Raw genomic sequence first — 25,222 nt, forward strand, 5'->3', positions numbered from 1 at the left:
TGGGTGTTGAAGTCGGGTTAAGAACAGTAGAAAGAGCATACAGCCTGCAGTCAACAATAGTCAGAAACAGACAGAAAGTCTGTATGCATCTGCAAAAAACAGTTAATTATGTGTGCAAAATACATCCGGCTGCTTGTTTGCACAGACTTTTGCACAGACAGTCATAGATTTGGAATATATATTTAATTGCAATAGCAGGATTTACCTTAGTGAATTTTTAATAGTAGGCAGGGAAGAAAGATACGTAACGCAGCAATGTATAGTAGTAATACCACAATGTGACTTTAAACTCCAAAATCAATATCTGCTCACAAAAACAACACAAAAAACCTACAGAAGGCCTACAGCTCTGATTTTTTCAGACTACTAGTTATCTGCAGTCTCTATGGACTTCAGGTCATAAGAAGAAGGGAAGCTGTCAGCTTTGACATACATACAGTTTAACTTTTGTCATATGGCTATATTAAGTACCCTCCTTGTCATGAAAAGAGATATCAGCTCCGTGTGATGTAGGATACAATCCTGATAAAATTCCAACTTCAGGTGACTACAACAATGAATCAAGAGCATATGGCAGTCAGTACTTCTTCTTCATCTGCTGCTCCATTCTTCTGATCAAGCAGGTGGTGTGGAAATTTAAAAAGACTGTGTTTCAGTGTTTTTCAGTAGATAGTATTCTTCTATGTTTAAATAACCTGGTTGCTGAAAAGACTGGCATAAGAGGAGAAGTTTAGAAGAACAGTACAAAATACTCATGAACTCCAGAAACAGCAGCATGGGGACCTGCATACCCTACAGTAAGTCTTAGCCCATGATAAAAATTGAGACGTGCATCACATAGTTGGCTGTTGTTGATGCTTTGCAACTTTCTATAAAAGTCAGAATGAACATTTTGAAAGCTTTAAACTAGTCTTTAGGTTTACAGCCACGTGTTATACCAGTGAATTTAATTCATTCACGGTAAGAATTGGCTGCCATCTGCCAATTAATGCTGCAATATAGAGAGAGCCTAGAATATCTGCCACTGAGCTGTCTGGAAATTCTAATTGCTACAAGTGTAAGAGCCAAGGGAGCTACTTAAACCATAAGGTAACACTAGGAATGAAATCACAGCATTGCAATGTTTTTCTGAACGTGATTTTTTTGGCCTGAGTTCTTGCTCAGGCACCAGAGACTGGAGCAAGACCACGGTGATTGGGTTGAGCCCTCAAAGAACATTTGTTTTGCCTTGCATATCTTTTTTGAGTTTTTCATAGGGCTGTATCAGCTGAACTGATATGCCATGCAAAATCTTCACAAAAACCCTCCAGTTTATAAACAGAGTTTAATAATAGAGGCTATAACACCAAATAGCTCAAAACTGAAGAGGAAAAACAGGGTCTCTTCAGCTGTAGCTTGCTGTGAGGATGGGTATATCTGTGCAGGGAATCTAGTAACAGCTAGTATTTATACAGAAAGATGGAAATGAAAACAATAGAATGAGCTGATCAAATCAGTATAGTCCAAAGAAATCTGTAGGTCACAGGAGAGCTTCATCTAAATCTAGTGGACTGCCATGAATTGAAACTGAGTAAGAAGTGTAGCTACATACTTGCTCCATCTGGTGCCAGACATAATCTTAGCATCGGTATTTTGTGCAAGTTAAAGTCTATTAGTAGTTATACACAGTGTAGTGCAAAAAGGAGTAATGAAGTTGTGTCAGTGCGAGTGCATCAGAAATAATGGTAAACTCTGATTTCTCCCACTGATGTAGGATGCTAGATTAGAACAATGCTCAAGCAGTTCTCCACAGTGTAATTTGAAGAGGCAGAAAACCAAAACAGAACAAAATTACTTACTGAAAAAAAGTGTACAGCTTAACTTTGCAAAGGTCTCAGTAGGAGGCAGTGGGAGTTGCTCATTTAGAAAGGAAGAAGCAAGAGTTCGCTCTGAGGTGCTGTAGTCAAACTCCCTTGATTATAAGTAAATTGCTTACGGAAGTACATCTGCTGAAGATAAGTGCTATCAAGAAGTTGTAGCATGGAGAAAAATCGTGCTTAGGAGAAAGCCTCAAGAGCAAGAGGAGTCTTGAATTCTGTGCCAGACTTTGTGAGCTCCCTATGAGTATGTCTACACTATTACTGCTGTGATAGAGAGGTTCAGCTAATCTTTAACTAGCTAACTCAAGTATTACTAGCAGTCTACTTGTGATGATGTGGCATTGAACACTGGCTATAGAATTTACCAAACTAAAAATAAATACTCAACAGTTAATTCACATGGAACTCTTGCTACTAATAAATATCTCAGCATGCTAATCTCTTGCTAATGAGATGTATTGTGTAGAGTGTGTAGTGATGAGTGCCAGTCATTGCATTGTAGGTTAGTATGCTCTTTGGGCAGGTTGAGAGTTTTTAAAATTCTTCTGAATTTCATAAGACCCTCGGAAACCCTAGGAAAGAGGTTGCTGCCTTAAAGGTTTTGTGTGAGCTGTTCAAAGAACTCTGCAGGAAATAAGAGATGGAGACCTGGAAGACCATGCTGTTCTTTGAGGAAATACACTATAGGGTAGCATCCTGCTACAGATTTGCAGGGTTTTTCTTCATACAAAATATTAATTGAGACCTTCCAGGCAGCTGCTAAACATGCCAGTGAGGCAAGCTTTAGTTGATATAGTTACTTAGAACAGCAGAAAATGAAATCTAGTAGTCATACTGTGAGTGTGTGTTAGCAGGGGATGAATGATGATGATCCAATCACTGAGTCTTTTTGAAAGGTGAATTAATGGTTGTATGATGTTTTCTTTTCATTGCTGAGATACTTCACACTTTTTTTTTTTTTTTTAATTCAGGTGCATTGTTATTCCATAGCACAAGGCAAAAGCATAGCAAAGAATGGGTTCAGGTTCATGTTTGCAAATGGGTGATATTACTGCAGCTGGAGGAGTTGCTTCTTGCTAGTGGCTTTGAGTGGGTACAAGAATGCTCCCTTGAATGTTCCATATCCAACTGAATGGAAGATGATTCTTCTCACTTACTCCCTCAAGGCCTTGAGTCTGTCTGCATTGCATTTGGAGGAGTAATTATAGCATGATAAATCTATTCCACTAGCTTTGATCTTGCTGTTTGGGTAAAATGAGGACAGAGCAGCGCAGATTCCATTGTGGGCTGCATGAGCCTTGCAGAGAATTTGAACATAATTTGGAGTTCTGAATCTACTTTGAAGTCTCTGCTGCTACATTGTTACTTTTCCCCTGAGCTTGCAGCTATAATGCTAATACAGATGTGCAGACCTCTGCTGCAATCACAAGTGCAAATGCAGTTATTGTAGACTCTCTTTCATGCAGGTCATCTGGATTTCCTTTCTCTGTTATGCTGTTCCTGATGTTTTCCATTTTCTTCCTTAAAAGTTAGGAATTTCTTACTGAAGTCACAGTGTGCTTGAGAGATTGAGTTGTTTGGTTTCAAGGAAAAATTTTCATATATTCTATAAAGTAACAGTTAAGTGGAGTTATGTGAATGTCAGTTTTCAACTTCTTCCTTACACTTAAATATTTCTGACAAAGTGACCTGGAAATGTGGTTTGTAACAAGTAAATATAGGGAAGTTCTTGTAAATGGCAGCTTTTTAGAGAATCTCTCTAGTGAACAAGGTGAATTATCACTTAAATAACTTGTCTGAACAATTGAACTGTGATAGATGGTAAGCTTTAGGATGAAATAAGCACAGTTGTGTGCTTATCAGGATACAGCCCTAAAAATTAGTACTCTTTATTCCTTGTATGCGACTGCTTCATGCTACTTTATGAAAGAGAATTTCCTAAGCAGTATTTTCTAAGCAATGTTCCTGCTCAATATTTTGGATAGAAAGGCTCTGGTTGCTCTTTTATGAGTAGAGAGACCTTTATTCTGGTAAATCATGAGTAACTCCACTAATTAGATAGAAAAACAGAGGAAAAGTTAATACGAATCAGAGAATAATTAGGCTGAAAAATATATTTTTGTTTCTCTGTGAAACAGTGGTGTAGTTTACATTTTTGTTTCCTTATTCGCTCAGCTCAATATTGTGACAACGTTGGGAGTCAGATTTGTCAAATTCATGTCGTGCAGCTATTAGAATTTTCATATCTTGTAAGACTTGATTTTACTGCCAGAACTTTTCACCAAAGATAAATAATCTGTCCTGTAAGTAATCTATTCAAGCAAACAAACAAAAAAAGTCTTAAATATTTGAGGAAAATATTTGCTTGACTTTGCTATGATAGTTCAGAATAACGGTTGTCTATTCCCAAGAAAGCAACAGGAGACATAATACCATGGACTGGCGTTTATATTTATTGTTTAAATACAAATATTTCACAGAAGCTATTGACAAGAGCAGATATTACTTTCAACCTGAATGAAGGTAATAGAATGAGACCGTATTTCTATCCAAAGCTCTGGCATTTGCACTTGCTACTGTTCTGCTGCTGTTTTTAGTTAAACTCTTTGTATTTTACTGTCACACAAATATTTAGATGACTTAAGGATTAAATTTCAAAGTTATCATCTAGTATGCTTATATTTAGTAGAATAAATAGACTTTCATAGTTTAATACTCCTTGCATCTAAGACTAAAAACCATCTCAGAGTTTATAGTTATGTACTGGAATAGATTTTTAACTCTCTCTTTAATTTGAAGCATCTGGCTTATTACTTTGTATTAAACACACAGACAACTATACAGAAATAATTGAGGTTGAGCTATAAACTCTAGTAAAACAAGACATTCTGAGTCAGATTTTCAAAACTGCCTTCAAAACTGCACCCGGACATTACACAACTGCACAGCTTTTCCTGCAAGTTTTGTTTTGTTTTGTTCATGCAGATGTGGTGGATGCAATTTAAGAGGATCGTTCAAGGTTAGCCTTCTAATCAAAGATTGCAGTCCCTGTTGTACCTAGGCAATTTTAGGAACCATTGCGTGATTCCAGCCCACCAAGATATTTATTTACACAGCCAACTGTAAAGAAGCTTGCAACCATTTTTCTTTAATGGATCTAGTGACACATTTAAATTTAGATATGTGCTAAGTTTTCTTATGAATCATGATTTACATGAACACACAGCTGTGTGAAGTTGCCATCTCTGAAGTAGCTCTGCATGAAGTGATGTAATATGAAATGAAGTTTTGTAATAGTTTCATTTATTTGATTTTAGAAAGGAATATTCTTAACCATTTGGCTTAACCATTCTTAACCAAACAATTGGAAAAAGGAAAAGAACTTTGGGATAAAATTCATTGCCAGCTATACATGAGTCTTTTCATTTTTATACTGTGCCTTCCTTACTACTATCTTTTATCTACCCAAATGGGAAGAGAAGCATCCTTGACTTTGTTTTGAAGGGTGTTTAAATATCCTCTAAAAACTCTAAAAGACACAGTCTCCTAAAGATTTCTATTTGCTCTAGATCAGAGCTATATTACCTATAGGACTTATAACCACAGTAAATTTTCTACATATGCGAGTAAGATACAGGTGGCCTTAAATTACTGTCATTGTAATTTAGCATCATTTGCTACACTAGTGATCACTGGGATTTTGAGATTCTTGCCAATTACAGCAATGGTAGTTTCAATGTATGTAGCCAAGCAATTAGTTTTTTCAGATTAGACAGTATAACTAGGACAGAAATCAATGCTAATGCTAATTGCATTGTATATCAGATTAAATAAAATGGAAGTTTATAAATTAACCTCAAGATCTTTTTGGAAAAATGTACATGCTGTCTGGAATAGAATGCCTTTAATAGATTTTCAAAACAGTCGGTTGAATGAATCAGTGTTGTTTGGAATGCAGACTTTTCAGTAGTCCAGGACCAGTTTTGAACCTATCTGGTGTGAAGTTGTGTTACTATATTCACGGTGAAAAAGTAATAAGAACAGGTCTGGTTTTCAGGTTTAATTTCTGAAAATCACCAAAGGACTAATTAGTTCTTGCTATGACTGTTCTGAAGTTTGAAGGGATGAATTTATCTCTGACAGTTTGAGTTCAGTTTCAAGCATTTTGACAAGTGAGTTGCAACACAATGTTTTGTCTTTGAGCTGATAAAGATTTTTTAGAAGCAAATTAGGCATTAAAATGCTAAACCTGTGATGACTGCAGGTAAGTGAAAGCTTCTTCAAGACCTAACCTTATTAGTAGCCTGCTTATGTATATCATATTGATGTATTGTAGTACCATGAGACTGGATCCTTGTTTCTTTCTGTATAGACAGTCTTATGTAAAGGGAAAGCCACCAGAAGCCTGCAGCTGGAACCACCTAATACTTTAAAATTGCTAAGCTAATTGTTTCCACAAGAAAAGGTGCAAAGAAAATCATTGGCCTACAGAAAGCCTGTTTTTGTGGAGAGCTGAAGAGATTTATGGGGGTTTTCTTTTCCATAGAGTCTGTTTTTCTAAAGAGCAGTACAGCTTAAAAGATTAATTTGAGAATTCCTTCATTAAGTCAATACCAAATGAAGTGCAGTTTCTCGAGAGCTTGTATATACATCACCTGTGAAATGTAATATAAGAAATGAAAACCTAACAAGTACCATTTATGTTCTAATACCTGTAGATTCAAGCATATTCTAGTATATACTATCTGTATTTCTGCAGCAGAAGATGATCAGTCTCTGTGTGCGTTTGCCCCATTCCAATGGTCGTAGCAGTGTTTTACAAAATGTTTCCTTTCAAAGGTTTAAAGAAAAAAAAAAAGGAAAGGAAAAAAAGCATGCGAAGTATACTTATCGAGTATCTGACTAATTCCGGTATGTTTTGTGACTTTCACTGAAACAGAAAGAACTGAGGGGTACTTTACACTTTTACTTCATGGGATGGCTCAGGAGGTTTTTTAGGTGACTAAATTTAATGATGTTTCTCATACTTCCTTGGCAATTATTCTGCATAACTACGAGCTTAAGAGATGAAGTAGATGACTGACTGTCACAAGGATTCATTCACTCTCTCTTCCTCTACCAATGAAGATGGGCAGGACAGCAGCTAATATGATCTCTCTTTTCTGCTGCCTACTGTTGCTCTGGGACAGAGAAGGTTGATGGTTGCTCTGTTCTCCTTGCTAATGGTCGTGGGTTTTCTCTTGTTGTTTTTGTTTCCTCATATCAGCTATTTTCTTCTTCAGGTGTTCAAGTGTTGGCATCTGAAGTGCACACTGCAAATCGGTCCAGCACTTTGCTTCTCATAGAGATGAACTGCTGATTATTGATTTCTCTAACCTAATCTTTTTGAATACTGAGTAAGACTTGTTTCTAAAGGCATCTATCTTCCCACATAATGCTTTACTGACTCTCCAGTTCTTACAAGCAAAGTTTTGTACTGAGATTTTTGTTTATCTAAAAAAAAAATCACTATTTTGTTCAGAACTTTAATAGCTTTGAATTTCATACATTGGTTGGTTTAGTGTATTTCTTATTCCTGGTTTCATTTTCTTTGTCAGATCTCTATTGGCTAGTGACATAATACACAGATATCTGTGCTGCTTTCTTGACGATATATAGAAGTGTGTCTGTAAAAAGCACTTTCTATTAATGATTATTTATTTACATTTGTATTAGATGTTAATGAAAAGGTCCTATTCATTCTTGGCAATATTTGAGAAATATAAAAATGGTTTCTGCTGTTCTGGTTTCTAATGAAGTAGTAGTTCTAATGAGGTAGTAGTTTAAAAAAAGGGGGGGGGGGCAGAAAAACTCATCTAATAGTTTTTGGAACACCCACTGAGCTTTTCCAGCCAAGAAGGGTTTAGTGGCTGCCAGGTATATTATTGAACGCTGGGCAGTTGTTCATGGCCCTTGACGCAAGGCTGGCAGGCAGAGGAAACTACAGACATTTTTGGCTCCTACTGTCCATCTTTACATAAAAGAGGTAATTGAAAAGATGATGTTCAATGACACAAAACAGAGCCAAGCATCCCACTATAGGACCCTTTGTACTTCTGAAAATCTGTACTGCAAAATTTAGGAAATCCTAAAAAACTTCATTTGGCTCCCCAAGAAATTGTTTGAAGAAACTGGGGCTTGGCATTATATGGATTATGTTTGATAAAAAGTCAGACTACATATTAATGAAGGTTACTTCTGTCCTTAAACTTTGAGTTTCACTAACCTTCCCAGAATCTGAAAGTTAGTGCTAATGTAATTGTTTCACATATCAGATGAGCGTTAGTGAAGTCCAGAATAAGGCCGTAAAATTGTTTTCCAGGTCTGTTACACAAAATGCCAAGACTTACTTTGTAGCATGTCAACATTGGCCACCAAAGGGAGATTAGCTCTAGGTCTTTAGGAGCTGTTTGCTGGAAAAAAGACACTGTGAAGGTGTTAGAGGTTATTTTCCAAAATGCCTTCTTTTAGAAGTCATTTTGGTGTGCCGCTTCCCCCTCCCCCAGCCCCCCCAATTCCCCGAGGCAGCCATTCACATTATGAGCTAATAGCTTAAAACTTTATAAAAATAAAGACAACTGTTTTTGAGATACAAGTTTGCATGAAGGCACCTGAAACTGCTAATATCAGTTCTCTCTCCCTGAGGGCTGACTCTACAACTTCTTGAAAAATAAGGGATTTGAATGGAAACATTGACTGTCTTTTAAAGAACTGCTGACATGCCTGAAATGAGGGAGCACATTCCCACATGCTATTTGTTGGAGAGTGTTTATGGAATTGTGAATAGATTTTCCATGTCATTTTGTAGGAAATTGTCAGTGGCATTATAAGCCACTTGGAGCATTGCTAGAACTTTGCAATGAATCATCAAGGAATGGATATCAGTAGTAATATGGATGATAGATAATGCCAGAGCATATCCTCTTTGGTAAATAATATTGTGAATGGTACACAAACATTTCCGAAGTTGACTTCAGCAATTTTTTCTTAGTTATTAGAATGAAATATTCAGAATATTGTCACACCTGTGCAGTTTTACAACTCCGAGCTTTTCTGCAATGTGATTTCCATGTCTATACTGGAGAGGATAATGTTTGGGTAGGTGATACTGTGATGTTGGGATTGACATGTCTCAGAAGAGGCTTAAATCCACAATTCTGGTAGTCTGTTGTGACTTGCACAGTATCTCTGGACTCAGGAAAGATTCTTATTTTGGTATGCTGGACCAGTATGTATTTCAGGCACTCTGGCTGCAGCTCTTAAAACCTGTCACTTTGCTTAAAATTGACTATGACATTTTTATTTTAGATTCATACGCAGTAGTGATAAGAGTTTTTCTGCAGTTCTTTGAATGCTGGGTCACGTAGTTCCACTGTATGAACACATGCCTAATACACAGATGATCACATTCTGTTTTTATTAGGAGTGTCTTTTGAGTCCACATCTGCATCTCTGCATGCTGTCACAACTGTCATAGCTGATGGCATATCTCAAACTCCATTTGACTTGGTTGTTATTGCCTGTGGCCGTAAGATACAACACACACATGTTGTAAAATGTAAGATACAGCACGAGTCATGCATTTTTAACTTAATTTTCTTCAGTGGAGATTCAAATTTAGTAGTTTATGACTCAGTAAGTTTGACTATACTTAATGTATATATATCCTTAAAGTCTTCTGTCCCCCTCTGAACAAGAGACACATCAATTTTAAGAACAGAATTCAAAACATTAGGCTTCAAGAACTGATGTGAGTACATCGTAGTCATAGAAAAATTGGGAGAGGATGGTTGGATGACTTTCTTAGAAAATAGCAGTGTACCTTGGGACTGAACAATATTACACTTTGTGAAGATTTTCACAGAAGAGATAAGTAGCAGAGTAGTAGCCCTTGTTATTAAGATCAACAGTTCCAACAGTGCGGTACTTATTACTTACCCTGAGGTGGTGCAGATTTTGTCAGCTGAATTAAAGTGTATTTATCAGCTGTCTCTGCTAAACACATTCTACTTCTGAGTTACTCTGTATTGTCATAACCCACAGGGTATCCTCGCATCTACTTCTTCACCTATTATGGTGACGCCCTCTTCCTGAGATCGCAGTGTCACCCACACCAATTTAAGCCTATTCGGTGTTTCCAAAAGTAGGATATGAAGCTAGTAGAAGTGAATGAAAAACAGTGTAAATGTTGAATTTTGTAATAGCTGCTGGAGCATATGACCGGAAAAACTCATGCTGCACGGAGCAGAGCTAATGGGAGCTGCCATCTTTTCATTTTGTGGGTAAATCTGTACTCGTACTGGAAGTGCTAGGAAGCAATGTGCTAATATATAAAGCCAATAAAGTTCAGATCTTTGGTAACGTGGTGGATGTAAAAATAGCTTTTATTTCCCAACACAGACTTTGGTTTCAAAAGTTTGGGTCTGTTTTGGGGGGAAAGCAATGAGAAGATATTCTAAAATGTTTAGCAGCATGGGATGTGATGTCTGGATTGATGTTAGAGCTACATCTGTTTTTTTTTCCTGCCACCCTCAGAACAAGTGTGCTGTGCCACTTACTGAAGATGCATTTTCTTTTATCAATGCCATGGTATTTACAGCCCATGTTGCCTCACAGAACAAAATAAACTACAACAGAAATTCTGTATTTCCTTAGCTTGCTACATTTCCTAAATATGTAGAGACAAAATTTTTTTGACACAAGTTAGGCCAGATTATTTTTCAGCTTGATTTATAGCTCCTATTTAGTAAGACAGCAAATAAAGTACTGTTTAGTCAAATCTGAACCCTTACTTAATTTAGTTGTCTTTAAAATATCTCTATAAAGGTTGCCATTGCTTTCATGTTAATAATATTAGTCAAATGTGTGATTTTTATATATTTTGGCTCATAGATAGCTGTCATGTATATATCTGTCTTCACCAAGTCGAGTGCCCTGAGTGTCCTGGACAGAGTGATGGACTATGTAACGTTGTGCAATACCCTAGCTATGTATTAGCACACTGGAGAATACAACTGTAATTCAGAAATTAAAAGCTAAGCTTGTTTTCTGGAAAGTAGCCTTATCAAAATGTTGTAACCTAGATTTTGATTTTGATCTCTGATCCTATTCAAGAAAACCTTGAAAGTTAGTTAGGAGTTAAAAATACCAAAATTATATGTAGTTATAAAGAGCTATGGCTTTTCTGTGCCTCTGTTTATCAAGAAAAAAAAATTCTGTAGTTTTAGTCTGGTGTGTTTAACTATTCCAGAAAACATTGTTAAGATTTCTTTCACATGTATGAGTACTAAAACTTTTCACTTTGAGACTGGCAGCCATAGCATGTGTTCCACATCGGAAGGTATTAGACAGTTCTTTCCTCAGTGCATGTGGTTAGTCACCCAGTTGTTCCAAAGACCTGTGCTGTAGTCACAGTGCAGTCTGTTTAATCAGTCTCAAACACATGCACGCTTTCATCTGGTCTGCATTGCTAGCAGCATCAAGCAATCACTGCAACTGTTCCTCAGTGCACATTGCAACGTGTGCCTGAGAAGGTAACCTGAGCATAGCTAGGCTGTTAGCAGTACCGAGGTTAGCTAGATTAAAAATAGGCTGGTTATATTTGCGTGAGCTATGGCCTAATCAGGGCTGTTGCCGCAGCTTCATCTTTTCCTCTCAGCCACCAAGTGTTTCTCCCTTCATGTGTGCCACTACTGCTGTTTATTTGACCAGGTAGTAAGGCAGCTTTAGGGAGCTGATCTGGTTGAAACCTAATCTAGCCCCAAATGTGGTGAAAGGTGCATTTTTATCATACTTTTAAATCCATTATAATCCAAAAGGAGAGGTTACTATTCCATGAGATCAGTGAGTTGTTCTGACTGGGTCTGCAGGTGAAAAGCTGCTAGATCTGCTGTGGAGGAGGTTGGTATGTGCAGCACGTTGCAGGGAGAAGAACAGGACTATACATTTTGTCAGGAGGCCATAGACAGAGCAAATTGCATATAACATGAAACTACATCCCAGCTTTTGACTTAATTAGCTACCTCAGTCATTTGCCTCCTAATTGCAGGAGCACAAGTGCTGTGTGATGGAAGGAGAAGGGAATGGGGAAACCACTGCTGCAGCTTAGGTTAGTTTATATTGCTGTGTGACTTGCAGCCAGAATAGCTGAAACATATTCAGACCCTTAGTGGGAGCACTGAGAAAAGAACCCAGAATGCTATTCTGTTTTTTTAATTATATGCTACGCCTTAGCAAGTAGGTATGTAAAGTTGTTCTGAGTTTTGTTACATAATGAACCACTGCTGGAAATACTAGTTTATTTTTGTGCCATGGAAGGTGGTTTGTTTGTGAGGGGGAGCCTCTTCATTCTTGTGCTCCCAGTTCACTGTGCCAGAACTCATTTATGCTTTTTTCCTGGCAATTTTCTCACAGTTCTAAAATTGTGGATGCAGGCCCTAATCCACCAAGGTTCTTAAGCATATACACTGCTAAATATATGTAGTCTCACAGGACTCACAAGGGACTGTAGTAGGCAAAGTGAAAACACCCTCAAGTCTTTCTGTCAAGTGTATTTGGTCTTTCTTGGAGTAGCATTGGTTGTAGGTCTAAAAGAAATGTCATATGAGGACAGCTGCTTCTCCTATCTCCCTTCATATTGTATTGATTGAGTCAAATAGAGAATAGGTCAAGGCTTCATCACAAACATGAGGCTAAGCCAGCACATAAATAGCCTTGAGCAGCAGTTTTAACATTTTTGAATAGTTGTAGCCAACAACTAAACTTTAGGATAATAAACTGTTCATGGGCTGTGTTCGTCCATTTTCTCTAAAATATATATATATATATATATATATATATATATATATATATATATATTTTCTTTCTGGTGGGATTCCAGACATCTGAGTATGGATTAGAAATCAATCTGGAATGGTCTAAAATTAAATTACCATTCATTCCTTTTTTTTTCCCCCTTTGCTAAAAGGATTTTTGAGAAGAGCAGCCTGATACTCACAGTGTAACACAATAAATGAAACCAAACTTAACCCCCCTCTGCCACTGTTAAACTTCATTTGATTTCTGGTGTAGTTCTCTAACAATTATACATTGATTTAAAGAAATGTGTCACTTCCTGTTTTTCATTGTTTCTTTTCTGGGAACCTCAATGTTTGATATTCATTGTCATGTAATACATCATGACCTATATTAATGCAAAGGCAAACTAGAAAACAGACTATTTAGCCAAAGTGATTTCTGTTTCCAGTAATTATATGCATCTCCCCCCATTCATAAAATCTGTATTTCAGATCTTTTTTTCTGCTGATCAGCTTTGTTTTGGATTTATTCTTTTGCTCTCCCTTTTGCCTTTCATTCTGATGGATCTTATGGGGTCTTTTACTGCTGGACTGGGGTCTTTTACTGCTTTTTCTTCTGTCTGGAGAATAATGAATTCTTTTCAGTGCTCAACATGTTATATTCAGTAGAGATGGCAGAAGGTGTTAATGATTATAGATAGTTTTAAAGAACAAGGTTACTGAGGCTGTTGAGTTTCCTATCTAGATATCATGGGTGCTTTACATGTTCAGTTGTGTGCTTTTGTTGTCTGGATTTCATTAGAAACAATTAGGTTCTGTTTCCTAGTGCCTATAACGTTCCTGAATTTTAAAGACCCATCATATATAGAATTTAAAACTTACTGTATTTCAGGTAGAGAAAAGTTGTTGGATTGAGTGCAAGATCTCATTAATTTGGTCAGTGACTAGATTAAGTCTTCTCCAAATCGAATATTGCCTCGGCCGTATTTATTACCCTTTTGTTTCTTCTTGCAGATTCAGGGTCATTTCTACAAGAGAGTTTAAGTCAACATATTTAAAAGTGGCCATTCCCCCCAGAACTGAGCATTGCCTCTCAGTTCCTTCCTTACGCCAAAAAGGCTGATCTTCTGCCAGCTTAAATTCCTGAACTTGGTCCCCATAAGGGCAAATGAGCACTAATGCTGATACAAGCAGGAGTTCAGACATCTGCAGCCACAAGTTAAGCAATACTGCATTCAGCTAAAACTGTGATAGAAGCTCACCCCGCAGATTTCTATGTGAAAAGCTGATTTTGTTTATTTGCTCTTAAAATCAGATTCTAGGAGGTCATTTGCAGAATCACAGAAGTGATAATATTATCTGATGCTATTGTTAATAAATAACCAAAATGTAGCCAATCAAAATGCTAAGTATGAAATACTTTGTAACATGCAGCTAACAAGCCATCTAGAGAACTAGTATTCTCAGACTTCTGCAAATGAGTGGGAATGCATTTGTAGAAAAGCAAGTAATGGTTAATTCAAGAAATTATGTAGGTTAAATTAGGTATTATGTGTCATTGTCTAATTCCGAAAAAAACTTCCACCTAAATCCGACTTCAGACACAAACAATTTTTTGTGCTAACAGCTATTTCGCTTCTGAATTATCTGTGGTTTCTCTCTTTCTAAAAGCTTTCTTCCTTCATGTTTTTACTGCTAAGTGCAGTAAAATCTGGGAGAGACAACCCATACAGTTTTTTTTTTTAAGCAACCTGAGTGCTGATGCTTGTAATTTTCCTCTCTACCTGCTTTTAGAAGAACCTGTTTCCTATAATGTCAGGAAAATGGGGGTGGAGGAGGGTTTCTATCATGCCCTGTTTTCGTTTAGTCGCAAATAGCAGAATATTCCCCTAACTCTCTGAAAGCTGCTGTTTCAAGCATGCTTGCTCACCATTATTCATCACCACAGAAAGATCGGAATTGGATTTGAATTCTAGAGATGTGCTTTTAGAGCCATTTTAGATTTGTGCTCTTCGTTGATTTTGCTACATATATATTATCGTCCTTTGTGCAGAACCATGGTGATGTGTTTTGTTATCAAACACAACACAGAAAATCTCTGTTTTTACAGCAAACAGGATGGGTTTTAAAATCCACAATGTACATTAAGTAATGCGTGCTGCACAATTTAGTCATAAGTAACAGTTTCAGGGCAGACCACGCTTGGCAGGCACTACTTAAAGTAGAATTAACAGGCTCATGGAGAACTGCTGTCTTTGTAGAGATGTGTAAAATAGTCCAGAAAACTTTCCACGGGAATCTCTGGATAGAGAAGATATATTCCCTTGCTTTGTGCATCTCCCTTCTCCTAGAAGACTCTGCCTCTCATTTGTAACTGTCCTGTTTGTCCCATGATATTTGACACCTCTTTCTACCTGCCTAGTAGAAACTGGTCAGTCTTCTCAAGATTTTCCTGCACAAGGCAATTTATGTCTCATATTGAGCTGAATTTGAGGAGTTTCAAAAAAAAAAAAAAAAAAAAAAAAAGACGTGTTTTCCAACATAGATTTATGACCAATAGAAGAGGCAATGTCTTTGCTAATTGGTTCACCTTTACTAAAGAAACAAAAAAACACTGATACTGAAACAGCCATAAGTAAACTGGTTCATTAGATCTCTTAATGATCAGTGCCATAGAAACATCTACACTGGAAGGCAGTAACAGTAATGGCTCAAATCTCTTCTCTTGCCCAACTTGTGATGAGCAAAACCCTATTCATTTTAGTTCAAATGAATATCAGTCTAAGTGAGATCAGAATCAGTTTGTCGTGTTGTAATTAGAAGAGCTTTAATATAGGTTAACCTGTTGATTAGCATTACTTTAAAATTAAGTTTGATAATTCATTTATTAATAGTAAAATATATTGAACATTTATGATTATGTTACAGGTTTATGAAGTCCAATTTTTTAAAGCCTAAATATTAACAAACTCTGTATGCATTTTTAGTATGCTTAAACCTTGTCCTAGGTAACAGATAAAATCTTTTGGTGTTACAGGTAAGTGAGGGATTAATAACATTATAAGGAAACATTTTTTCCAAAACCTAAAGAGAAATTAAATTCAAGTTATAATTTTTAAGTAGCAAAAGCCAGAAAGTTATCTTCTTCATGTACCTGTTTCCCCCACTCTCCCATCCAGCAGTATGTGTTCAGACAGAGCTACATTACAAACTCTAGGTATTCTGCTCTTTTTTTTTTTTTTCTATCACACTGTCTCAAATCACTGCCATGCCTAAGTTGGTATGTGAAAAACTATATATATACTTCTGTACTATAGATAGTTAACTAATAAACTATATATATTGAGCAGAGAAGGGGAAAATGGTGCCTGAGTACCTGGTGAGAGCCTTGACAGAAGTGGAATTTTAAGACCAACATTGGCAGTGCGGTACCAAGCACAAGAAGTCCCATTTTATATATGAGTGTAAATGCTTAGATTGATCCAAGAAGAAAGAGTTACAAATAGTCAAGTATGAGCTTTCCCACTTCTGGAGAATCTCCAAAGCTCTATAGCTTAAGTTGTGTGTTCAGAATCTGAATATATGTTTAGCCAAGTATATTGCTAAGCATACAGCATAACAAAGAAAATTGTGCCTAACCATATAGCTAAGATACTTGCACTTCTCGTGGTTCCAGGACTCGAAGTACCTGTGCCCCCAGCTCCATCCCTTTAATTCTACTGAGCTCACAGCAGTGGAATGTCTGAATGAGACAAAGCTGCCAATATCTTTCATTCATGAAACCTTTAAATGAAAATGTCTTATTAAATTATGAACATTTTAAATCTCTTCTAGAATGAAATTCTGGGTTATTTTAAATATAATTTATTATTTGAGCATTTGTGCCTGTGTAGTTTTGAATTCTGTATCTGGATCTGTATGAGATTTATTTAGAACTATTGATATTTAATTGGAATGTTTATCACGATATTCAGGTTATTGACATAATCTATATTAGAATTATTAAGAAACAGACTTGCTTTTTTTCTTTTCCAAAGGTCAATTCTATCAGATCCCTAGCATATTTTGAAAGGGGACAAGGCAAGACGATTTTCTACTGACCTCAGTGAATCCGGTGAATCTAGAGGTTGGACTTCTGTTCCACTGGCCTCATAATTCAGTGCAGGAAAAATAGAAGGCAGAATCTTTTCTTAATTTAAATTAACTTAAAGATTACTATTGAATAGTTACTATATATTATAGATATTGTATATACAATATATTCAAGACCATTGATACCACTGATGGGCTTTCTTTTGAATTAAAAGCACTTTGCATCAAGCACTAAGCTATACTTTAGCTGCCTACTTCAGGCACTTAACAAAGTCTTTCAGTATCTGAAAAAGCAAGTGTTTGTTTCAAGCTAGTGCACCTAGTGTAGCAACCTAAGCTTCTGTATGATCAGTGAAGAGAGCGGATTCCTCTGAAGAATTAATTCAAGAGCTAATTAAGGTACCCACCTCACTGTGGATTGTTTTGGGGCTTACATGGATGCCTGCATGTGGCAATTCAGTGCTCCTGCCTGCTGCACAGGGAGCCACATGGAATTGGGGATACCCCTCGGTACAGGCATTCATGACTTTGTGTCTTTGCCTCAGGACTTTTCAGGCTATGCTTTCCCATTTAGTTAGCTGAACCTCAGGCAGTTCCCTGACTCTTCCAAAGAGGGAACGTTGAGGCCTGGAAAAGCACAGTTGCCTATTTTTGAACCAACGTGTTTATGCTGTTTTATTAACTCTGTGGAAATAGAGCATCAGTAGGTTATCTCTATCCACTTGGCGCTTAGGAGCCTAAGTGCTCTTTTAAGTTTACATGTGAAAGAGCAGGGAGAAGTAACCAGTTCTCAGTGCTGTTGATACAATTTACTCAGTGATTCTTAAATGGAACTTCATATGACATTAGGCAGAATTGAGATGGTCCAAATACGACCTGTAATGGCTATGTCTACACTGCTAAGCAGTGCAAGCCCCAAAACACATTTGTGGAAGGAAACAGTTGATGTGGAGGACTTGGTGTTCACACTATATGCATTTCAGGGTGTTTTACTTCAGACTGCCTCTAATCTGATCCAGTGGACTCCATTAGTGGCTGGAGTACATTTCATGGTGTAGCTTCATCTAAAAGGAGTCTTCTCTGTATTCTTTGAGACTATTCCATGGTATGACCCAAAGTACAGAAAGTGGGAATGACCACAGATGACTTCAAAAGCTCACTTCAGTTCCAAATCAAAATGGTAATGTAGACACATCCACTCTATGTCACTTCATAGTGGCAACAGAATTAACAAAACATGTTATTCAGTTTTTACTCATGTTTCTGAGTAATATATTTCAGTAATTAGTTTCTGTTTATTAAAATATGCTCAAAAACAATTTTTGCCTTTGCTGTTTTTGCTTTAAATTGAGTGTATTCTTGTTACAGAGAAATCCTTGCAGATGCATGTTTCTTCTTCTAGAACATTTTGTTCTCCAGTTTTGTTTTTAACTGGAGATTTTCTGTTACAGGTCATTAAAGTATGAATTTTTAAGTGTGCTTCCAAATGTAGCTAAAAGTTGAAAAGCACATTTTTGTCTCAAATCTCACTGTTCTTACCTACATGGGTTTTCTTTTCCCTGTTGGAATAGGAAATGTTGCTACATCATGATACTTAAAGGATAGTGTCTTACTTAGTGCAGCTATCAATGCTTTACACTGCCCTGGTATAGGTGGATTTGTTGTAGAACTTCAGAGCAATTTGAATTTTAAAAGATTCTGGTAAGAGCTATGCTCCTTTTTGAAGAACTGGCTAAATGTGTTTTTATTAGTGAAATGAAATGTATGCAGAATTTGCAATCATCTGAGATATATATGATAAATGATCTGTGATCAACTTTTGCAAAAATGTAATCTTCTTACTGATAAAATTTATTTCTGATTATTCTCAGTACTGGGTTTCTTTACCGCTTATTACCCTCTATGAGTTCTATCATATAACACTGTGAAACAGAGCTAGCAAAACCTGATCAGCTTTTTTTTTTTTTTTAATGTGGATGTCCAGCATGGGTTACACATTCAGATTGAGTTGGTCTTCATGCAGCAGTTATGTCTGTTTGTCATTCAGTGCATAATATCTTTGATATAAGAGGAATAAAAGTTAACTAGGTCACAAACTTTGCCTCATCTCTTTAGTGTGTAGACTTGTGTATATATCAATAGATAATACAAATCAGGAGATTATGAAATTTAAGAATTGTTCCAGTCTCACTTAATATGATTTTGAAGTTATCCTATTTTGTTGCTTGGGAGGAAAATTTCAACCTGAGTTGAGTCTTCAATGAAATGAACCTTATAGGAAATGCTCAGTGCATTTCAGGAGCCATTTACTGTTTAAGAAAGAGTGGATTACTCAATAGGTGCCAAATTCATAGAATACTGGTAAGATGTTAAAAATCTTTTCATGAGGTCTTGATTTTTCAAAGTTTCTCATTAGAAAATAGTTTCACTCACATCAGATTGTTTTATTGGGACATTGTTTTTCTGACTAACATTCTGACTTCATCCCATGTATGATTTTCATAAAAGCTTCTCCTGCCTGAATTTCATTTACTGGCCTTTCAGTGCCCGTATGTTTTTTCCTAGTAAGCTGCGGAGTGAGATTTGTGAAATCTTTGCCTCTCCGTACAGGTATATGTATAACATCTATGCACAGAATCCACAAAACAATTAACATCAATTCAGGTAGAGGAGGAGGTGACCATACTTTTTGGTATCCATGGCTGTTATACTGCATCTTAACTTCTCTTCTGTATCCCCGCTTCTCCTAGCTGGAATTCCAGCTGCGGGCTACTCAGGCTCATGGTCTGCCTGTATGGTATGCCAGCAATGCCCTGATTCTTCCCCAGTCTGTCACTGCTAAGGTCTTTGCTCTACTTTAAGAACAAACTGTTTTATACACTATTTCTATGGTTCGTAAGAACTGTAAGATGCTACTGTGTGAAGTCCTGAATGTTACCTGTGCATATCATGCTGCTCTTAGTAGTAGCAAAAATCATGCTAGCAAGATTAGTCATTTGCCATTTGAGTAACATCTACCTGTTTTTTTCATATGGACATGTGTCACAGAGAAAGAAAATCAGTCTGAAATGCATTTATTGTATTTGCTTTTCTTCCCTTGTTCTCTCCTACTTTCTGCCTCTTTAGATTATTAGCTGTTTTTTGCAGTCTGATTTAAACAAACTTACTTCTTTGGAGAGGGAAAAAGTACAGCTTTGTCTTATTAGATTTATGCATCTAAAACCTGCTTATTCGAACAAGTTTTCTTTTTTCTAAACAGAAATTATCTTCAAAGAAAGTGTTTCTTCAAGTGCACTCTCCTTTAGACATTTGTCTCATAAGCAAAGCTTTCTCTCAAGAGAATGAGGTCTCAACAGCACAAGGACTGAATATCTTTTAACTCACTCTTCCCTTATCTGAACCGAAGTCTTGTTTAGTTCTTTATCCTCTCATCTTGCCCTGTAGGGGAAAAAAAAAAGTATATGTATTAAAAAAAAAAGAAAGCTAAAATATTGACAATTTACTGTTTTATCTTTTTGGATCAATTATTTATATGTAGCCACTTCTGGTTTAACCATTTATATACATGTTTTTGATATTTGGAACAGAATATTTAAACATTGAAGCATGATTATATGCTTTTTTTTGGCCCTAGTCATACAGTTACAACAATATTATCTTGTGCTTAAGCAGTGATGCTATTCATATGTAGGTGGTTTGCAGAACTGAGGCCTGAACTAGTTCTGATCTTTTAATTTTTCCAATAAATTTTTATTCTCTGCTTTTTGGTTTAAAGATGAAAGTTTATGCCGAACCCATTTACTATTACTAGAGGGCTGTGTTTTTTAAGGTACGTTGTTTTAACCATTTGAACTTCAGCTTTCATAGTTGTTCTTATACAATGTACCATGAACTTGTGGGTTTCAGTTAAGTTTTGGTGAAGTATATAAAATTATTAATTTTAAATGAAGAGTAAAATAAAAATGGCAGTAGGACAAAGAAACTGATAATCTTTCTATGTTTGTGCAGTTTAATTTTGCTTTAACTCAGTACATGAAAAACACTGTGAGGTGGTCTATTGCATCGATAAAATTATCCTCTCCACATGAAATATTAGATCTCTTGTATATGTTTGCTCCTTACTGTGTTCAATTATCTTAATGTGTTTTGTAAATGACACTGATTCATGGGCTTAGCATGGGCAGAAGTTCAAAGACCTACATCAGGAAAAGATCCAGGAACCAAAAAATAACCAAATTGACTCCATAATTAATTAACCTGACCATATACCTTCATAGTTCTGATTTAACAGAAATTTGGGTGTTGGTTAAAGAGAATTTTTTTCTCCTTCTCCACTTCGTATTGTACAGAGTGGATGGCTGCATGTGTTTGAACTTGCCAATAGACTACTTAAAAAAATTCATGGTTTTATGAAGCTGCTAGCTTAAAAGGAGAGTATATTACATCTGTGCTGGTGCAGGAGAAAGTAATTTAATAACTTGATCCAGAGAGCAGAGAGTAGGAGCCTCAATTAGAGTTTTGCTTTAATCTGGTTTATGGATTAATTTGGCTCACTTGGATCATATCTATCTCATTATAAAGCTATACAGCAGATTAAAGGGAACTAAAAAAATCATACCTGTTACTAATGTACCTCCCACAAGTCCTTTTCATTTTAAATTATTTTGTTTATTTGTTTCAAATTTCATTCTAACAGAAAAGCCTTCTGGCAATGAGGTATAAGGGTCTGTTACTTGCAAGTCTTAGAGAAAGTATAAGGATGCCTCTCTCTGTGTCTCTCTTTCTCCCTAAGGGGTTACTTTTGAAAGATGATTTCTAATTTTGTACAGACAAATTTATGCCTGCTGTTTAATTGCACAGACATATTTTAGGATTTAGCCATCTAAGCCCTTGATTGCACCTGTGTATTAGGTAGTTAGATGACTAAGCCTCTTAATCTGCAACTACGATTAATTGCAGAAAGAAAACTCTATTAGATTGAAATAGTCTAGATTGAAATCAAAATAAAAATGGTGTTCACTTTTCTAAATGATACTCACTTTTCTCCCTCTGACTGATTTTTTTCTAATGTTTAGTTTAAGGTTGCTTACCAAGGTTTTATTTCTGTCTCCACTGGCTTTAGCCTTGATGAAATTTAATTTTATTAGTAGATTTCACTGACATTATGTTTTTTGACATTTCTTGTTTTGGCTGATAATGTTGTATGAAAAGGTCTCTGTGTGTGGTATATTTAACTGTGGTAAAATTTTACTTTCCATTTGTATTCTCATATTTTTTTTCTCTCATACAGGTGGTATGTTAAGTAGAATAAATGGTTGCAGTGAGATTTTCAAAGCTGCAGTCACTCTGTTTTACTGGTGTGTTTAATACATGTTGGAAGTACATCTTCTGAAAAAGAGAATAGCTTCTTGTCTTCAGTGCTCCTGATTCATAACCCATTATGTCCTGTACTAAACATAGCATTTTTCATTTATGCTGATCTTGTTCCAGGAATGTGTTGTGTAACATCTGGCAGTGGACAACCGGAGGCCTGATCCTGAGGGCCTGAAAATTATTTCAGCAGAAGCTGTAATCTCTTAGTATTTTGCATGCAGCGTTTGGCACTGCCCAACCTAAAGCACCTACCATCTATCTGTCTCACACCATGGCACTTTTATACCACCCAGAAGTATGATGCTAAGTCAAAATTTCAAGCTGTTCATATTCCTATTGTTGTTCACTCTCATCTTTTGCTGTTTTTAAGCAGGCAGGAAAGCAGTTTTCTCCTGAGCTAGAAAAGTGGGTTGCCAACAAAAAACTTTGTATATTCAACTTGCTCTTGCAATTGCTTTCTCCCTGTTGTCTTTCTCAACCTTCTTCCTTGCTGAAACTGTATACCAGATTATTATTCATCAGGCTGGGAGCTGCAAATATTAATATTAGTTGAGATAGCACAGAGAATTTCTTACTGAGGCAAGCTATTGTTTTCTTTTGTTTTTTGGATCTGAATCTGTTTCTTCTGCAATTGTATCTATACTCTCTGGTGAAACCAGCACTCTTTTTCAAGAAACCTTAGTTTTATGATCTCTTTGCCTTTCTTAAATGGATATTGGCCTATCTTTAAAATGCAAAAGGGCTTTGATATTATCGACACCATGAAAAGATACTTTTGAAAATAATTATTTTCATAAGAACAACTTATGTCTGTGTTTTGAAATGAAGATAAACAGTAGTTTATCTGCTTATTAGATCACATAGTCTTCACGATGCTGTACCGTACAAGAGATATGATTGCTTTCACAGCGTCTCTTTTCCAAAGGCAAGATTTGAAACACCTGTTTTGGTGTTTAAAATGGGATGAACAAAAATCATAAGAAAGCAATAGAGAGCCCATGTTCTACTTCGGCCATAGGGATGTCTTAAATGCACTAAGTGACGTCTATTGGACTAAAGCGTCCCCTAAGTTCCCCTGCCTTTCGCCAAGGAGATCAGCTTGACCTTTACCTGCGTCCCTGGCAGAGCGTTCCGTTGGGCGTTCTCGGAGTGTTATTAAAGTACACCCACACCGTCTATTTTGGAACAAAACACGACATTCATTTATATCATTTATATTCAAAAACACAAACAAGAAACGGGCCTGTTATTTTACAAAAGGAGAGCCCTGTTTATTAGAGCGTCTGCCTTCAGTGGCAGATTCTGTGCTTCAGAGTCCAAGTGGGCACAGACACTTAATAGACCGCCCTTGTTTAGATGGAGAAGGAGCGATCAAGTTCCAAAACATACGAAGTGCAGTATTTCTTACTGGCTATCCTTAGTGGCTCTGCACGCAGCTTTTGGACTCCTTGAAGATATTTTGCTATCTCCATAGGCTGCATAGACAAGTGATCAGGATTGCATTCTGGAACCAGGCATCCACTTTTTTGATATTTCAGTCTTTAAATTAGAGATTCCTGAGTCAGTATTCTGGATTTCTCCCAAAATTGCAATTCAGATTTTGGCACGTCAGCCATCCTATTTGCAAAATCAAGGATAGGATGATTTTAGCTACTATGTTGTTGTTTCTTGTTTTTTCGGCCTGATTTTACATATCCAGATTCACAAGTACATTTAGGGAACTAATTTCCCCTGGATTTGAGTGTTAGTCTTTATGTGTGCATGCATGTGTTTGTGCAGTGTTGTTGATGAAAGCTCTTAATGGAGAAAAGAACTTTGGGAAGGAACCTGAGTGACACGCAGATAGGTTATTACCTCTAAGGAAGGGAAAGGGAGGGAAACAACCCTGAGGTCTGGACCGAAGTAGACGGGAATGCAAGAGAGGGAGGAGAATTCCACCTGAGGCATAGAGAAGAACATTGTGAGGGCAGCAAGAGTCATCTAGGGAAAAAAAAGAAGAAAAGATGCAGCCCATATGGATTTCTTTTAGTGTCTTTTCCGCTGCTGAGCTCTGCCTTGTTTTGGTTCATAATGATTTTCCAAGTACAACATACTTAGATGAAAACACTGATTTATTTTTGAGTTTTTGCACTTGCAGTCCTGATTCTGTTTTTAAAATGCAGCTGTTGAGAATCACTCAAGTTTGCTTACATTTTTTGTGTTTTCTCTGATAAGTTATAGTTAGCTTTTTTTGCCAGCTAGATCACACACAACTTCAAAATTAGTCTTGTGTAAAAACTATTAAAATGTAGTTGACAAGCAGAACTAATAATTCTTGTGGCTTTGAACTTGTGTTTTTTTTTATTATGGTCTTATTTCAGACTGGGTGGGTTTTTGTGCAGATTGATCTGCTCTGTGAAAAGCAGGCCAATGGGCTTAAACACAAAGCACTAAAAGGCTCTGTGGTCATATACAATGCTTTTCTGTGGAAAAATGTAACTATGCTGGAGGGTAAACAAAATAAAGTCCACAGGAAAAATAGATAGCTATTTTTCATAGCTGCTTATGAAGCAGCATTGGTTAGCTTCAAGAGAATGGTTCTGCTCATATACAATTCAGTTTAAGGGCTTGCTTGGATTTTTTAGCAGCCAGATAAAGCTGTATTGTTTCTGATACATTAAACACAATACCAATTTTGCTATAGCTATGAATAGCATTATTTTCTTTCACCCATCTTTATTTCTGATGCATACACTATATATTACTGAATGAATGCTGTAAGTTTAAATATAATATATAATATATATAATATATTATATATAATATATAATTCTATATAATGTAATATATATAATATGTATGTAATATATAATGAAGAAAAAATCTAATCCTGTACTTTCGTTTGTTCCTAAGCTATGCTATCATCAACGTTCTGTATTTTCATATTTATAGTCTTATATCGGGAATAGATCTTTTGTTCCTGTTTACTGAGGAAATGGTGTGTAGTCAAAACATTCCTTGACACTGTAGCCTTTTGCAAGAAGCTGCTTGGTTGAGGTTTCAAGAAGCTGCTTGGTTGAGGTT

The 25,222-nt window shown here is 36.4% G+C and overlaps 1 protein-coding gene across 5 annotated transcripts in view; it reads left to right on the plus strand.

The window, feature by feature from the left end:
• The window catches only part of BBS9 (Bardet-Biedl syndrome 9), a 319,236-nt gene that overhangs the window by 195,093 nt on the left and 98,921 nt on the right, over positions 1–25,222 (plus strand). The gene's annotated exons all lie outside the window — the stretch shown is intronic.

Source organism: Dromaius novaehollandiae, chromosome 2, assembly GCF_036370855.1.
Source record: "Dromaius novaehollandiae isolate bDroNov1 chromosome 2, bDroNov1.hap1, whole genome shotgun sequence".
Classification (NCBI taxonomy): Eukaryota; Metazoa; Chordata; class Aves; order Casuariiformes; family Dromaiidae; genus Dromaius; species Dromaius novaehollandiae.